Consider the following 19,003-nt stretch of genomic DNA (forward strand, 5'->3'; position numbering starts at 1 on the left):
CCCTATTTGTTTCGGATTTTAAGAATAGATTGTGTTCTAAAACTGATTGTTGGACTCATAATTAAATGTGAATTTGAGTCCAATATTTAGTTTTGGACTCGCAATCGATTCTCCAAATCCAAAACAAACAGGGCCTAAAGATTACGTTTCTACTAGTAAGACACATGAGCTGTACATGGGTTCCTAATAAAGGGTTCCTAAACATAGGGAAAGAAAAAAAAAAAAAAAAAACTGAGATGACAGATACATGGGTTCCTACTCAACATAGCAATGCTTGTTTGTAACTAGGCAGTCCCTTGTTTTGGACTCAGAATTGATTCTCGACCTTGAAATTTCAAATAACATAATATTTTAAAAATAAACAACATCTTCGAAGTATCCATTAACTCATATGATGTAGTAAAAACAATGTCAAACAAAGTCATATACATCTTCACTCATCCTAACTAAAAACCCATCTTACAACATTTATCCAAAGGCCACTAAATCCAATAATGAACCAGATTCCACAAACAAAAAATTATATCTAAATGGAAAAGGAAAGAAATCCAAAATGATATGTTACTCATTATCTGTGTTACCTGTTCTAGAAGAAAAAGGCATGTTCCCCTAAATGATATGTGACATATATGCTATCATTGCCCTCCTATAAATCTGTCAATGGAGAGAATTCAATTGGTCAATTATTCAAAGACCTCAACTCCATCTTTCTATGCTCTTCTAGCAACAACACATAAAAGCTAACATAAAAGAAAGACAAACAAAATAAAATTCAAATATGGCTAATACAAATAAATCTATAATCCACATAGGATGGTCCTAGGTCTAGACAAAAAGTCCATCCAAATGCCTGTGACAGAACTCACATAGGATGGTCCTAGGCCTGTGATCTGTCAAGCCTCATTTGGGATTTCCAACACAAAAGAGAAACTATTGATAAACAAGACAGAGTATATATCCCATAGTCAAGCTAAAAATTTGAGAACACCTATTAAATGATCCGAAGCACATAGGTTGTAGTTGCTATGTACCCACATATTTATAATTTATACAACTTACAATTCTAAGCACTTATGTGCCTCTAAATTCAACTCTATAACAGAAAGAGTGAAACTCAGTGGGTGTTTAGGCATCCCTTGACAGAGGGAGAGATTCCCATGTTTACAGAGTTTTGACTGCTGTGTGTGTTTTATTGGTGTGAAAACACACATATAAGAGTGTACCTGCTTTTTCCTTCACATTATTTGATTCTAGCAGATTTTATAAGTTTAACTTACATTAAGAGGTTTAGCACCTCACTGCACTTTAAAGTGTAAGACTGCTTGGCACAAACCCGTTGTTAAAAGATTTTTACATCCTTATGTAGTGTAGGATACTAAATAAGACGTTAACTCCACTTTACAGCTAAATGATGTTACATTGGGAAATTGTTACACCCACTGCAAGGATGGCTCGAGTTCCCAATAATCCGAAACTATGTTTGTTGCAAGCAAAGTGTTCAAAAGGGCAAAGAAGTTGATGAAAGATCGTGAAATAAGCATCAATTAGGACCTAGCACTTATACTATAGACATTAACATAGAAGTTAAAATAATTAACACACAGAAAGCCACTTTAAATGCTTAGGAAAAAGCTGCAAAGAAGTTGCAGTAAGATTATATCCAAATCCTAATCACAAACATCCCCATATTAACAACATACAGGATGTTCAATGAAAGCCAAGCAAAAATCATAATAGTGTTTTCTTCTGAAAATGGCAAACAAAAATAGACAAATCTAAGGTATGTCTACAAATCAATTTAGAAGTGATACCTCTTGAGAAGAACCATCTTTTGCATAATTCAAAGCTACAACTATCCGTCTGAAGAGAATCCCATGAATATGACACAGAGAAGCAGTGATGAAATACACATCAACCATTTTTAACACAACAACCGTATGTATCAAGTGAAATTTTCTAGACATTAGACACATAAGAATAACATCAACCATATGTACCAAGAGAAATTTTCCAGACATTAGACATGTAATAACATTTCTCTAATACCACTAAAAAGTTACAATTGTAAATACACATCCTAGAGTCACTTCTTTCCTTCTTCCAGTTCCAGGGGTGAATATTTGACCGATCGCTTCAAGTGCAGAAACGTTCCACCTTAACAACCTGTAGATGGGATATTATCATGCAGCCTGGCATAAGATAGGCTAGCACATGAACTTCCATGAATAAGAATGTAGGTTTCGCAAATTGGATAAAAAAATAATGAGGTTTGAACATCAAATAGGGTATGCACATGAACTGCTGTAAGTGATTTAGAATTTTAAAACCATTTTTATTTGATTTTATCTTTACTTTAACTTTCCTTATTAATAGGAAATTAAAGTGGGAAACATTTTTGAGGAGTGGGAGCGATTTTAGGGGTGTAACAGAGTACCCTTTTAATTTTTATATAATCTCTTTCTGTCTCCCTTAATAAGATAACCTTAAAAATCTTCTTCTTACTAAACAATATTCTTCTTCTCTATAAAAACCCCTGCATCAAATTTTGTTCTTGGTTTTCCACATTTTATCACTCTTTACATTTCATTATTTTGCAATACGGGCGATCAGGGTTTGTTGGAAGTCGTTTCCCTGCACAGAAACAACCCTGAAGGATTGTTGTATTTTGGGAGATGAACTCCGATGAACCTTGGCTAAAACAGGCTATTTCTATACTTTTTCTCATGATTAATTTTATGATTTTGGTATCCATTATATAATAATTAATATTAGGAAAAATTGCCAATGAGGGACACCAAAATACAAGAATTGTGAATGGGGGACACACTTTTGAAAAATTGTTAGTGAGGGACGAAATGGGGGTTATCAACTCTCTAAAAGGGGGTTATCAACCCTCTAAATGGGGTTATCAAACTCTCAAAAGGAGGTTATCAACCCTCTTTAACAAGTTTTCAAAAGTGTGTCCCCCGTTGGCAATTCTCATATTTTGATTTCCCCCATTGGCAATTTTTCCTTAATATTAATAGAAAATTCCTATTGGATTATTTGACATAATCTCCAACATGAACTTCCATGAATAATAATGTACCACACTTTTTGATTACCAAATGTAAATCAGTTTTGCAACAATGCTTTATAACCTGTATGGTTGGCATATGGTTACATGGATGAGCCCAAGAATCCATACACCTCCCATGTTATGGATCCATATGGATGTGCTTAAAACCTTCGATCATAAAAATGACTAACTTAGTAAAAGCTGTTTTTACTAGGACATTTTGGCACTAAGAAGTCGCCTAGCGAACCCTTAATCAATTGAATATGTGCTTTGTAGATCCTACTTAAGGGGCACAAAAACCAAGCTAAGTACCCAACTATAATCAGGCATATTTATTATTTATATACTTCGATATTCTAAAGAACAACTCCAAACGTTTACCAACAATTATTATTCACCAAGACGACTCACATGAAGTACGATAATGGAGATAACAGGCATAACAACTCACCAATTAAAAGAAAAAATTAAAACAGAATGAAAGCAAGAACAATAAGCACCTTAATCTCCATGTTGCTAGTACAAACTTTGTTTCACTATCAGTACCCAACAAACAAATAGCCACATAATAGTGTGTTTTAGAGCAACTATTGCATTATTTCCATGTAGCCAGTACAAAATCTGTTCCACAGTTGGCAACCCACATTGAAGAAGCCACATTTTAGAATAAGAAACAATTAAATTAGTTGCAATCAACTGCTACGTTATATTTTAGAATGAGAACATAATCACGATATAACTGTATCCATGTGAATAACAATCCATGCAAGCATGTTTTTAGCTAAGAAAGGAAATTGCAATTTGATGTCCTATGGATTTATTTGTATGTATTCCTTCAATATTTTCTAAAACTGCAAGGATTTTCCTGTGTAGGATTTCATTTAAAAGACCATTTCATCTATCAAACAGATGGCATCCTAGAAAGAACCAGACCCAATAAGAAAAATATATCCCTAACTCAGCAAAAAACTCACAAAATACCACCTATAAGATCTTGGGCCAGAATTCAAAAAGCCCCTACAAACCCAAAGCTCAAGAACTAAGACCCCCCAACTGCAGCAGCCCAAGTCAACAATAAAATTCAAAACAAGAAAATACTAATGAAATAAGCAAACACTTTATGTTGTAAAAAACCCTAATCACAAAATCTCCCCAAAACCAATCCACTTAACCAAACCAAACAAAACCCACACCACAAATGTTAACAAAGCCCCAGAAACAAATACAACCACCACGAAAATCAAAACATTATATATACTAAAAAACCCATGACACCAGTTAAACAGATTAACCAACAGATACTGAGAATTCAAGAAACAAGAAAGTACATAAAAACAAATTAACAACAAACCTAATAACATCAATCAATCAAATACATGTGAATCCTGATCCAAATCCCACCAAAATCAACATTACCCTAACAAATACCATTCTTTTCATTTTATTTCCTCTTAACAAATGGAAAAGAGGAAGAAGTGCGTTCCATCTCTGGAACTTTTAGCATATTGGTTAGGTACCTAACACATTCGTTCCCACTTAAGTCTCTCCTTATCCCACCTGCCCCACCCACTCTCACCATTTTTGCCCCCCCCCCCCCCCCCCCCCCCCCCCCTCTCCACCTAATGTTCTCAAGCTCAATGTCCATGGTTGCTCTCTTGGCAACCCCGGCAAAGCGGGAATCGGAGGAGTTTTTAGAGATAGCAATGGTTCTTCTATCGTCTACGTTTTCTCTGAGCCAGTTGGAGCAACAGAGTCTACTGAAGCAGAGGTTCGTGCATTTCATGTCGGCATGAACTTATTTAGAAATCAAATGGAAGCAAGGTAGAAATAGAGGGAGATTCATCAAAGGTCATTTCTTGGGTTCAAGGCTTTTGGATGAGATTAGTTATATGCTTAACGATAGCTTTCTCTCTTTTGTTCATATTCCTAGAAGTGCAAATGACTTAGCGGATCGCCTTGCTAAATCAGGAGCTTTGAGGGACTTTTTTTTTTTTACTATGGGGCTACTCTCCCCAATGATGTGAATCTGTATTTCTTATTTATCCATTGAATATAGTGATATTTTCTTCAAAAAAAAAAAAAAAACTCACCACTTGTAGAAACTAGTTTATCATGAGAGAAAAATCCTGGTTGCCAGACATGGCCTTGATCTAAAATGTTAATCTAGTAGCTTTTAAAACATAACAACACAATTTGGTGAGGTAGATTAGGAAGGTATCAGCCTAACTATAAGCCAAATCTACTGCATTAGGTTCCTTGTGACAATGAAACCTATCAGATTGGCATCCTTCAGTCATGGTGGAGGTACCAACTTCCAACCAACCATTCTAATTTGTCCACAGAAAAAAAAATCATGGATGCTTCCAAGAATTCTAACCAGTGCTAAAAACTGACTAGGAAAGGAAATTGATTTTGCGATTCTCGTTTTCAACACAGCTATCTATAAAAAGCTTGGCAATTTTCTCTGAAACCATAATTTGGACTTAGAGCTCAGTACCTTCAACAAAGTTGATTAAGCCATGCTTCAAGGCTATCCGTAAGTGTTGAACATTAATTATAACTGAGAAGGCTACATTACCAACTGTTACAGGTCCAATAACTGCAATCACCAGAGAACAAAAGGAGAGTCCAAGACCCCAATTATATATTGCTCTGAATCGGAGTGCAAATCGGGTCGATTTTGGTAATTCGGGTTGAGTATTTACATTAAAATCGGGTAGGGTATTGAAACTCTCTCTTTCTCTCTCCGCTTAAAGTAGGGCCTAAACTTCCTTCTTCTGTTTCCGCTACAACTAAGTTACCTAGTTAATATATGAAACAAGGCAACTTTCCCAACAGATAGGGCTGTTAATATGATGGATAACCACATGGTGAGCCAATGTATCTAGATCAAAGAAGCAGGATTCTTCTCTGGGAGCCTTCGATTCCCGCTTTGAACTTTGAAAGCGGGAATCCATTCCATTTATTCTCTTTTTATCAACTAAAAACAATGCTACTGGTGACTAGGTAAGTTCGTGCACTTATTAAAACCACACTTAATAATAAAAAATAAAATAAAAATTCTATGAAGAGGTGCTAGGGTCAAACGACCAGTCCACAGACGCAGGATTTTGTGAATTCCTGATGTACTGTGGATAGTATGACTGTATGAGGGTACAACTTAGAACTGGTTTATGTGGGGCCATTGGGACCATCCCTGAGAGCTCGGATATCCACCGTTGATTAAGTTCTGTGCGCCACTGATCTTTGCCCAATCATTGTGGGTCCCTCTATCAGTCATCATATAATATCCACCGTTGATTAAATTCTGTACGCCACTGATCTTTGCCCAATCATTGTGGGTCCCTCTATCAATCATCATATAATCTCTAAACGCATCGTAATTACCACCAAAAGCTCCCATCATTGATCTCACGTAGTACGCATGCGCATCCGATGTGGCGATCAGAGCCTCTGCTTCTTTCAGCTTGGCGTGTAGCTCGGCTTCAGCCGCTCGGCTGTTTGCGTACAGCTCCACATCTGAAGCCATTTTCTTAGCCTCTGATTCCACACTCGCTTTCGACAGCAGCTCGGCTCGGAGCCGAACCACGTTTTTCTTCTCCACTTCAAGCTGCAGCTCGGCTTCAAGCATGGCTTTGGCTTTCCCGGCTTCGAGCCGGGACTTCTCGACCTGTCCTTCACAAATGGCTTGGCACGAGTCCAGCTTGTTGGGTATATAATATAACCCATGTATGTTCTAATATAAGCCCAAAAAGATAATGGACCGGTGTAGTGGGCCTATTTGGGCTAGAGCCCACTAACCTATTAAAACCCTAGTGTATCTCTATATATAGGGGCTGGAGGCAACAAACTTGGTATTCCAAATTAGATACCTTGGGTGTAATGATTCAAGCAACCTCTTGCTTGACCTAATTACTCTAACAATCTTGAAGCATTATTCATCAAAAACCCTATCCGTCTCTCTTGCTGAATTTTCTTTGATCGTTTTTGCTAGAACTATTGAATCAATTCGGGCGTGTTTGGTTTTTTCACTGTTGAATAAACTGTTTTAGGCGATTTGGGCGTTGGAGTTATCTTCCGATCCTATATTCGTGGGTTATTTACACTTGTTGGCGACAAGAATTGGCAGTGGGCTTTACTCCCCTCTCGTGGGTTACACATTTCCCACTCCTTTGGCTATCCACAAGTGCATGCCTTCATGAAGCATCCTCACGGAATTGGTAGCATAAAAAAACCCAGAGAAAGCTCTAAACCTCCCTCGCCCAATCAATCCGATCCACCTATTCTTGGTAACCATCTCTCTGCAAATCTGAAGCGATTTGGGCGTAAATCGTTTTGTCCAACCTAAGCACAAGAGGAAAAGCTCTATCTTTCACATATTCGCCGGTGATTTGGGCGGATTTGGGCAGAGATCTCACCCAATCGAACTGTTGTTTGGCTGATTTGGGCGGATTTGTTTCATACAAGCAAAGAGATTGGGATTGAAACAAGGGACGATTGGGATGACTCTGATTTCGGAAACTTCTCTTTTGAAGAACACAAAAACGGATCTGTCGTTGGAAGCCCATCTCTCTCTACATTTTAATCGGCTGGGATTTCTCTCTCGAATTTTTGGGGGTTCCTCATGGCAGAGAGTGGGGTTCTGTTTTTTTTTTTTTTTTTTTGGTGATTTGATTTACTCGCATTCTAGAGCAAACAACCATTACTGTTGTAGAGGAAGAAGGAGGAGCAAAGAGATTCATCTTTTGCTTTGTCGAACCAAGCTTGTGGCCGAAACTTCATTGGAGCCAACATATTGGGGACAAAACTCATATCGTATTCTTGGCGCTCGGCTTGGATTCGATTCTTGACATTCATCTTGGATTCGTTTCACTGTTTCGGATCTTGATTTCGACTTGGATTGGGTTCTAGCGATTCGCCAATCAGGTGCACTCTTTCTAATTTTTCTTTCCTCTAAATAACAATGGAAAAGAATTTTTTTTCGTTTGAGATGGTCAAACTTCAATCCTTTGGTGGGCCTGAATTTAATTCATTGAAGCGAAAGACTCAATTCGGTTTAAAATATATGAATTGCTTTTGCACCGTTTTGAGTACTTTTGTCGACTCAACTGAAGAAGTTGATGAATCTCAATGGCATTCTTTTCAAAATGAAATGTATAAGAAAAATGTGCAAGTGAGACTGGATGATCTCAAACGATTCATTCGAATCGAAGATGAGAATAGAGTAACTTTTGATTGTTAACTCATACTATTTTGATTGTGCATATTTGATAGATGGTATGCCTAATTTGAGTTTAGATAATGAGACTGTTAGTTAGGATAGTTCACCGCTAATTGATCCTAAGTTGTTACACAACCGATTGGGACATGTGCACTATTAGAAAATTGTCTAACTTACTAACACTAATAAGATACAATTATATATGTCAATTAAATTTGACAAGGGTGAGAGTTAGGGGTGATAGAGAAGGAGAAGATAAACATTGACAGAGTTCAAGGAATTCTGTGCCTCTCAGGGCGTAATCCTTGAAACTACTGCTCCTCTCTCGCCTCAATCAATTGGCATAGCTGAGTGTAAGAACATGACGTTAACTTCAATGTTAAACTCCATGTTAATGTTAGCTGGCATGCCTAGTTGCATTTGGGGAGAGGCGGCTTTGACTGCAAATCACATCCTAAATCTCTATATGCTCCTCCATGTGATAGAGTACCCAAGAATTTGGTGAGGACTTTGTGACCTACCAATTGGAGAATGATCCATCATCCTATCAGAACGTGATGAGATCTAGGGACTCTATATTGTGGGCAGAAGCCATTCATGATGAAATGAGCTATCTGTTAGAAAATCTAACTTGACAGCTAGTCGATTTGCCAAAAGGGACTAAGACTATGAGCTGTAAGTAGATATTTGTATGTGATTATACAAAGTTTATTATGGTCTTAATCAAGCACATAAATTGTGATATCAGATATTTGACATAGTAGTACAGAGCTTTGGGTTTCTGACAAATTACTCGGATAAATGCCTTTACTATCGTTTTGTGTCGAATAAGGTCATGATTATTCACTTGTATGTAGATGTTGATTCCTAATTCCAATCTCTTTGTGTGATGCGTAATGTGAAACTAACCTTGGGTAAAGACTTCGACATGCAAAAACCTGGGTGTTGTTAACACCACTCTTGGTATGAAAGTAAGTTTTTGAAAGGCAAGGAATCACCCTTGGCCTAGCTCATTATACGAAAAACTTCTTTCCTTTTGAGGATGCAGTGAGTGCAAACCGATTGAGATACCATTTTAATTATACCAAGAAGCTGATCTCTAAGGAAGAGACAGTGTGAGTCAGTTAGATTATTCTAAACTGATTGGTAGCCTCATGTTTGTGTTGCACTAGGCCAGACATAGCCTTTATAGTTGGCATGCTGAGTCGTTTTACTAGCAATCCTGGCCATGAGCATAGAGATGCCCTTATGAGGCTGATGAGATACCTTTCGTGTACTCAAGAGTATGCTCAAAACTATGGTGGCCATCCACTTCTCGTGGAAGAATATTCTGATGAATCATGGGGATCAGAATCAGGGGACAACAAATCTACTGCTGTTGTGTGGAAGTCGAATTGGAACTTTATGCTCTAGCTTCAGTTGCAAATGAAAGCAGAGGAGATAAAGATTTTGATTATGGTTATGGACATTCCACTGACCCAGTTAATGATTAGTTCTTAAGTGTGTTCTGTGATAATCAAGCTACAATTACGATTGTGAAGAACTCACTCTTTAATGGTAAGAGGAGACATCTTAGGCTGAAACATGCCATGCTGAATTATCTCATTGAACACGGGATTATCACTTTGATTGATGTGAGATCGAAGGATAATATGGTCGATGCTCTCGCCAAAGGACTGAACAAAGATCGAATATTCAAAACTGTGGGCGAGATGGGGTTAAAGTCTGTATAGACAAGACTTAACCTACATTCATGTTATTTTGAATTTTTGAATCTCCCTTTTGGCCAAGATAGGCACTTGATATGTTTTGTTGATGTTTACAGTTGTTGTGTGTCATTCCACATTTGATGACATGTCCTTTTTGGGAAAGGTTGTACATTCCAAACTTGATGATACAGTTTAACTCAAATATGGATAAGATGACTGTAACATTCCAAAAAGAAACATGAAATGGTTCTTTGCAAAAGAAACTATTAGGTCTTGTTCTTTATTGAAACTTGACAATGATGAATGGTTCTTTGCAAAAGAAGCTGTTTAGGTCTTGTTCTTTATTGAAACTTGACAATGATGCTTATGGTGAGAGTGATACTGATACTTTTTCAGCCATTTTGGAATTGTACTAAGTTCTTCTTCAGGTAGAACTAGATACTTTCGTGAATTATGGAATTGTACTAAGTTCTTCCTCAGGTAGAACTAGATACTTTCGTGAATTATGGAATTGCACTAAGTTCTTCTTCAGGTAGAACTAGATACTTTCATGTTTACACTATTTGTTGGATTCATTTTCATGCAATCCATATTTGGTAATTCACAGGGATTGGCGAAAAAGGAGGAGCTTGTCTTGATTTGGACTTTGATGAAGATGACTTACTTAAATCTTCTAAAGTCATAAAGGCTATGCTTTTATTTCAGTATGTATAAAGTTCAATTTTTTGTGGAACTTTATTTTGGATCTCGATGGGAATCATTCCCCATGAATGAATTCCTCTAAGATCAGTAGGGTTCACTTATATGTGAAACTACCTTTTGGTTGAGTTTAGCTTGTTGTATATCTAGAACTCTTGGTTTGTCATAAAATGATTCATGTTTTCAGTTGGATTACAGATCTTTTATGATATAGACCTGTGGGACCCGATCCCGCGAGAGGGGCGGGGCGCGAGCCGCCGCGCTCTCTCTCTTTTGGTCTCTCGTACCCACGCGATTGGCGTGTGCATTTTAATGTTGATTTGAATTAATCTTTCCTGTGAACTTGGGATCACTAAGGCAATCCGAATTCCACACGAAAGAGACTGACAGAGTCGCCACCTAGATGTGGGATCTAGGACCCGTAATTAACCAGAAATCTAGACTCGCTACCTGGTTACGAGAATGGAAGGTATGGGGAGTTATCCGCCACATGCACCATTCCTGCCCGATAATCGGTCTTCGATTCCAAAAGCTAATTCTTTTAAATTTATTTTAAATGGCTCATTCAACTCTATGTTAATGTGCGAACTAAGTGACATGCATCCTATGATCTAATTTTAATGTGAATCCTAGATGTGTATCTTGATTTATTAATTTGTCTGGATTCATTCTAAGTGAAAGTTCTCCTAGAATTCTAATTTCATGGAAAATCCTAAGTGATTTGATTAAGCATTTACAAGAAAATTAATATACAAAACACCACAATTTGTTTGTGGTGCCGACTCGCGGGTGGTATGCCATCAGACATCCAAGCTGCCTACGTACCCAAGCCTTACTGGGATCAGAGTCGACGTAGTTCGGTGCATTTAAGCTAAGCTACATATGCCTAACTCAACTAGGACACCGATCTAGACGGGATTGACTGTTTCAACAGTTTTAAGAGAAGTTATTTAATTCAAGTTGAGGATTTTATTATCTTAGGATTTCATCTAAGATGCTATATGATTCTCATCTAAATGCAAATGGTCCCTTAGACTAATGCAGGTTTGCCTACATCCTAGTTTACTAGGCTTGTCCTAGGGAAAGATTGGGTGACTAGTGTAACTAGACCTATGGCACGGTTGCTATACATAGCAAACGTCCGTGATGAGGCTGGACTCCTAACTCTAGGACTCCCTAAAACCTAAGACTCCCTAAAACTTAGGACACGACACGACACCGGTGTTCCTAAATTGGGCTCTAAGGGTCCTTACGACGGAAACCGTAATCCAACGGTTCCGAGAGACACGAGGTGAATCGATTTCAGTTCTTGAGGTTAGTGAAAAAAGGGATGGAAGAGATGATGAAATAGTGTGAGGGAATGAGAAAGATAGAGAAAGGTGCGACTGAACTTGGGAGTGCCAAATTGCCTACGTACCCCGCGATGGGGATCAAGCCACACGTAGTTCCGCTGGCGAGGTTGCTTGGATTTTGGAAGACAGAATTGGTATTTGTATCTGGAATCGGGTTTGCATTTGAGCATTGGACTTGAGATTCAGAAACATTGATCTAGCAATGGGATTTTGGAATTGGGAATTTGCATCAAAGAATTGAGCATATAGGAATCATCAAGGGTTTGAATTTTCGGAATTCAAAGTGGGCGGGCTTATGAGATTCGGCCAAATGGATTCAGACATGCGACTCGGATTGTGTTGGGATATTACTTGGTTGGATTGGGTTAATGGTTAGGGTCAAGTGAGTCGGGTCTAAGTTAGGAGCAAACCCGAGACTAGCCATGGTCTAACTAGGAGGAAGCAGGGTACAAACCAGGGTGCGGACCAGGGTGCACCAGGGTGCGAACCAGCAGGGAACCAGGGTGCGAACCAGCAGGGGAACCAGGGTGCAACCAGCAGGGAACCTGGGTGCAACCAGCAGCGAACCTGGGTGCGAACCAGCAGGGAACCAGGGTGCGAACCAGCAGGGGAACCAGGGTGCAACCAGGAGGGAACCTGGGTGCAACCAGCAGCGAACCTGGGTGCAACCAGGGTCTAACCAGAGTGCGAACCAGCAGGGAACCAGGGTGCGAACCAATATCGAACCAGGGTGCGAACCAGTAGGGAACCAGGGTGCAACCAGCAGGGAACCAGGGTGCAACCAGTAGGGAACCAGGGTGCAACCAGCAGGGGAACCAGGGTGCGAATCAGTAGGGAACCAGGGTGCAACCAGCATCGAACCTGGGTGCAACCAGCAGCGAACCTGGGTGCAACCAGGGTCTAACCAGAGGCTAACCAGGGGGAAAACGGACCCTACATGCTTCATAACATGGTTTTTCTTTTAAAGTAAAAGATATGCATGAAAACAGACCCTACATAGAATTGAAATAAATGCCTACCTCTTTGGAAACCCACTTTGTGTTTGATTTTTCTTTGATGTTAATTCCTTGAAGATGATTCCTTGCTTGATAATGACTGCTTTTGATATATATCACCCAACGTATAAAATCACCCGATCCGGCAAGGATGGCCGAACCCTTGAAGAGATGAGGGAGAGGGATGAATTTTCTAAGAGAGGGGTTCTTTTTTCTTCTCTTGGATGGTGGGATGAGAGGGTATTTATAGGAGAATGGGATAGGAGGTTAGGTGAGGTTAGGTGGTTTTGGATGGTTAGGATGAGAGGATGAGGTTAGGTAAGGTTAGGTGGGGTTAGGTAAGGTTAGGTGAGGTTAGGTGAGGTTAGGTGAGGTTTGGATGGTTAGGATGAGAGGAGAGGTTATGTGAGGTTAGGTGAGGTTTGGATGGTTAGGATGAGAGGAGAGGTTAGGTGGTTTTGGATGGTTAGACCCAGGTCAAGATCTGCCATTGATCTAACGATTTACGGAAATCGGGTCTCGGAATGGAATCAGGGTCCGGGCTATGAAGTGACCCTAGCTTATTTTGTCTTGATTGATGATTCGTAAAGTCAGATCAAGATATTAATGACCTAAAACATATAAATCAATGATAGAGGGGGTTCTCACATGGATTTAACACACTAATTTCTTTGTTGATTAAAACAAAACAAAATGGGGTGTCTACAAGACCATATGGTGATGTGGATGTTTCAATATTTTGTTTTGAACATTACACTATCTATCTATTGGATTGTGCTATATGTAGAACATAGGAGGAGATTGTTAGGTATATAATATAACCCATGTATGTTCTAATATAAGCCCAATAAGATAATGGACCGGTGTAGTGGGCCTATTTGGGCTAGAGCCCACTAACCTATTAAAACCCTAGTGTATCTCTATATATAGGGGCTGGAGGCAACACACTTGGTATTCCAAATTAGATACATTGGGTGTAATGCTTCAAGTAACCTCTTGCTTGACCTAATTACTCTAACACAGCTGACTAGCCGACTCCAACACCTTACTCTCTAAGATGTTCTCGTAAATTTTCATTTCCGATTTTACCCTCATATCTTCGTTCTTCCCCTCTGCGTCCTTTCGGGTGAGGAAGATCTTTGTTTCTGCGTCAATCATGGCCGCGTTCTGTAGTGTCTTGGCCTCTGTATATTTACTTCTTATTTTAGCCCTAAAGTCGGGTTCAATGGCGTCCCTCTTGGCATTCGAAGTGGCCTCTAAGCGAGTCTTTTGGCTCAAGTGATAGAAATAGTCACTCTCCAATTGCCTTACATTTGCATTGTAGATAAAGAGACCGAATTGATTGAGTTCTAATTGAATTTTCTCGAAAATTTGGTCCTTGAATTCTTTGGTGCCTTTGAAAATTTGTTCCATTGTCATGGAGGCCGTGAGACCCCGGGTCTCACCTTGGATAATGCCTTTGATGATTTGGGTGATTTGAGATCGGACGGAGGGCATGAGTTTGACGTACTTGAGGAGAGATTCGGGGTTGTCCGTTCTGGGTCCGATTGTGTAGACCGCGGGGAGGAGGAAGGGGAGCTTCTCGGAGCTCATGGCTTGGACCTCGACCGAGTAATTCACTGGTGAGATATTGACTCGGGTGCAGTGCTGGCCTGGCCAGACCCATGCCTTTTTTGCGAGCTTAACGTCGGGGATCCGGACTCCGGTGATAGCGAGATATTCTGAAACTTTTGCTACTTGGTAGAACATGCTTGAAGCTGATTTCTGTTTAAAGGAAATAAGAACTTAAGTAAAGCTTAAAGAAAACAAGGTTTGGAAAAGTCCCTTCTCACCTTATTGATGACATTGGACATATGTATCTCGGTCTATTTAAAGATGTTACACCATAGGGATTTGCTAGGGACCATCCCAGAAGGTATTTCGCGGACGGTCTGCTGTATGAGAGAGCAGCTACATAGGTTCACTTTTCAACAGATTTTGTCTTTATTCATGATGTGGCTGCTCTCTCATGCAACAGACCTTCCGTGAAATGCCTTGTGCGATGGTCCCTAGAAAAATCCCAACAAGATATTTTACAGAGATTTATAATATAATAAAAATTTCCTATTTTAAATATTTAGGTAAGTGCATGGCTTCAATTATGTGATGCAAGTACCTCGTGTTTTTGTTTTTGGATTTGAGTTTTGGATACGAAATACATCAATCATCCTCATGCTCATGTTGTGGGTGTGTGTCAGAGAGAGAGAGGTTTGGCTGCTGCTGCAGCAAGGTAGAGGAGCAGCGAGGGTAGGCAAGGTAGAGGAGCGAGGGAGAAGGTATTTGCCACGAATATGGATTTCCAAATAATGTCTTGCAGAACAGATTTGAAAATCAGAAATTTTTTCATTGTTGTAGCTGATTTGGAAATTTAAGGATTTGATCGAGATCCAAACTGTCAAATGTGAGAAATCCAAATATAAATCTTGTGGGTATCCAAACGCTGCCTAATTGTTATCCTTTTCGTGGAATCTTGAAGATATTGACCTTACCTTGATTTCTACAAATGGACTTCTTAAGCTTATTTCCCTCTCTTATCCCAATTCTCTAAATCACATGGTCTCATTCACATTACCACTTTCCTTCTTAAATTTTTCCAAGTTGTCATCTTTGTATACATGTTGAGGAAGATGAATGACAAGTAGTAATTTGTCTAAATCAATGGGGCCATTCAAAAAAAAAAAAAAAAACTCTTCTAGTTGTAAGAGAAAGAGTGCGACTTGGGAGAGCTTGAAGCTGGTTTCTAAGTAGAGGAAGATGAATGACAAGAGGTCATTTTCTAAATCAACCGGGACATTTTCGTCATATAAAAACTCTGTTTTAGAGAAAGACGATTTGGTTGCCTACAATGAGGCGCGCTCTCTGGGGAAAAGGTAGGTCCCAGACTGATCTGAACCGTCCATCTGACAATCCAAAATGATTCAAACCTAACATAGAATTTTTGGTCTTTTCAGGGTTAAAAAAGATTCAATCCTAACAACCCAAAATGTGTTTTCTAGGGTTGAATCATAACCATTGGTTAGAAATAGTTTTTGACGGTCCATGTTCAACAATGAAGAAATGGACGATTGACTTGATTTTTAAGGCATAGATGATCCAAAGCAAAGCCCATTCAATAGACGGTTCTGATCAACCAAAGATGGGACTCACTGTGCCATAGAGGATTGTTTCACTAATAAAGGTGGGAACTAATACAATGTGGCACGCATAGTGGGCCCAGTTTTGATTGATCAGGACCGTCCATATGATGGGACCTATACTGGATCTTCTAAAATCGAAACAATATGTATTTTTAGCCATTGAATATGAACAACAGCAGATCATTCCTCAGTTGTTATAGCACAAATAAACCCAAAAAAAAAAAAAAGATTAAAAAAAGGGGCATTGCATTAAGCAGTTTAAGCTAATAACCTCCCTTAATCTCCACGGTACAATTGGAATTGTTTTTCTGATGGGGCCTACCATGGATGTGATTGCCCAAATATCTCGCAAATCCAATCATCTGAACCATTGATGATCGAATGACTACTTCCTATTGGATGGTTAGATCATTCGAGCTTTGGTTCATCCTCAGGGGCCCACCACAATGAGTGTACGGGGGAGATCAGGGATGATTACCAACATTAGTAATCCTATGGTTACCAAACCGATCTCGTTTTGTTTGCAAATTCAGAGGCAAAAGGAAAGGTATATAATATCTGCACTCTCTTGTTTTGATTACCCTTTGGCAATCTTAATTAGAAAAGTGTTAAGAATAAAGAAGAATGTCAATAATACTCTTAAAAAAAAGGAGTGGAGATATCATTCCCGAACACAATATTAGAAAGAGAGAGTACCCTGAGGCTTTAAGATAGGTTGAGAAATGATATCTGCTTTGGAGAGAACTGAGAGTGGTTTTGTTAGGGTCTTTCCTCTTTAAAAAAACTCTTCAGATGGGTCTTGGTACTCTGGCATGTTTATCTCACATGATTATGGTAATCACCTAAACTTCCTACGAATTATATAATGAGGAAAATGATTGTGAGCTTGAAGCTCATATAGCTTATATGAGCTTGAGGGCCCAAACACATGGGTCCCACATTTTTTGTGGTGATCCAAACCATTCATTTGCAAGGCCCCATCATAGATAGAGTGTGTACCAAAAATCAGCTCCATTGGATCATCCTAACCCCTCCAAAAGCGGAGGGCAAAAATGGGTAGATTTGTGGCAAACAGTGTCTGTCCATTTTGCCCTCCACTTTTGGATGGGTTAGGATGATCCTATAGAGCTGATTTTTGTACACACTCTATCTATGTAAGGGCCTTTCAAATTAATGCTTTGGATCATCCTAACAATGTGGGCCCACATGTGTTTGGGCCCTCAAGCTCATATAAGCTATATGAGCTTCAAGCTCACAATCATTTTCCTCTTATATGATAAACCCTGCTAATTACCAAATAAAATTGTAAAATGACAATGTTACCCTCAACCTTTTAAAGCTTTTTCACTGATTATCTTTAAAATGACAATGTTACCCTCAACCTCAGCCTTTAAAAATGACAATTCTTCCATAATGCTGATTATCTTTTGAATTTTAAGAATCAGCATATCTGAGGCTATGTTAAAAATGGAACAATTTTCTAGATTTGATTTTGAGTCCAATAATCAGTTTTGGACTCACAATTGGTTCTCAAAATCCAAAACAAACAGGGCCCAACTATTTCTCATGAGATGGGCCCACCTACATGACATCACCATGATCAAATCACCCATTCACACAATCCTAGCCATTGAATTGGTACGCTGTAGATGGAACATTTTTTAGATTTAATTTGCCAAAGTATATACTCAGACCTGTTTCTATAGCATGTTTAATCAGAAGTCCCTTTCCTAATTCTATGGAGAGGTAGAATTTTTTCAAGGTAAAATCGGTGTAAATAAAATTTTACACCCATTTTTTGTGTAAAAATGGGCATAAAATTTGTTTTACCGACCGGAAAAAATGGAGCCTAAAGAAAACAATCATGTATAGCACGGGCCCAGAGCCCTGTGTACGGTAATGGGGATCAATGAATATTGTTGGCCATCACATGTAAGGCTTATTGGTCTTGATCCTACCCTTATTATATGGTTTTATACATTTGATCAAGGATAATGAAAATACGTCATAAAGATGTATTTAATCCGTTGATTTTTTCAAGTCTCAATTCTTACGAATGAGATCTCGCTTTGGTATCATACTTGGAGCCACCGGCTCGCTATGTGATGGCCCACCTGATCAACGGACCCGATCACCAAGCACATATACCATGCGTGCATCGGATCACTGTCATTTTGTTACATGCCTAATTGGCCGTAACACAAATAAAGAAAGAATAAAAGGTAGAATAGAGAAGGAGATGGTTGATTCGAGGCAACGGACCTCCTAACGGCTCATTTCGAGAGGAGCCATGACTCTTCTAAAACAAAGTTTACTTTGCTGTAAATTTCTCTTCTCTTTATTAATGATAAAGATGTTATTTAAATACAACAACTACATCCCACGTTTTATAGTAACTAATAGCATGACCCAAAACATAATTAACAAAGAGAAAAATCAGGAAAAGTAATAACAGCCATGATTCCATATAACAAAACACAAGGACTCAAATAAAATATTTAAAAGACTAAAACTTAGGAGATTTATTTGGGGAAGATTTCCAGCGGTTTTTGAAGAATCCATATTCAGCACGCGTCACATTTTTGTTCATCAAGATGAGATTGTCTATGTCGATCAATTTTAAAAATAATACTTGAACTATTGTTGAATGATTATTTTTCTGTAGTAGAATAGGGCATAAATTGGCCAGTAGAAGAGAAGAATGTGAATCCGAGGTGGTATCGCCTCACGAAACAGGCCTTAGGAGATATTGTGGATTTATGCTAGGGGTGCAACTCGGGTAGATTTTTGGGA

General features: G+C 38.9%; 1 pseudogene; it reads right to left on the bottom strand.

Annotated features, from left to right (window-relative positions):
* Positions 1–6,218: 6,218 nt before the first annotated feature.
* LOC143880639 (flotillin-like protein 1 pseudogene) lies at positions 6,219–14,854 on the bottom strand (annotated as a pseudogene).
* Between the last annotated feature and the right edge of the window lie 4,149 nt (positions 14,855–19,003).

Source organism: Tasmannia lanceolata, unplaced genomic scaffold (assembly GCF_043159265.1).
Source record: "Tasmannia lanceolata isolate RefF3 unplaced genomic scaffold, GAP_Taslan_0.1 ptg000007l, whole genome shotgun sequence".
Classification (NCBI taxonomy): domain Eukaryota; kingdom Viridiplantae; phylum Streptophyta; class Magnoliopsida; order Canellales; family Winteraceae; genus Tasmannia; species Tasmannia lanceolata.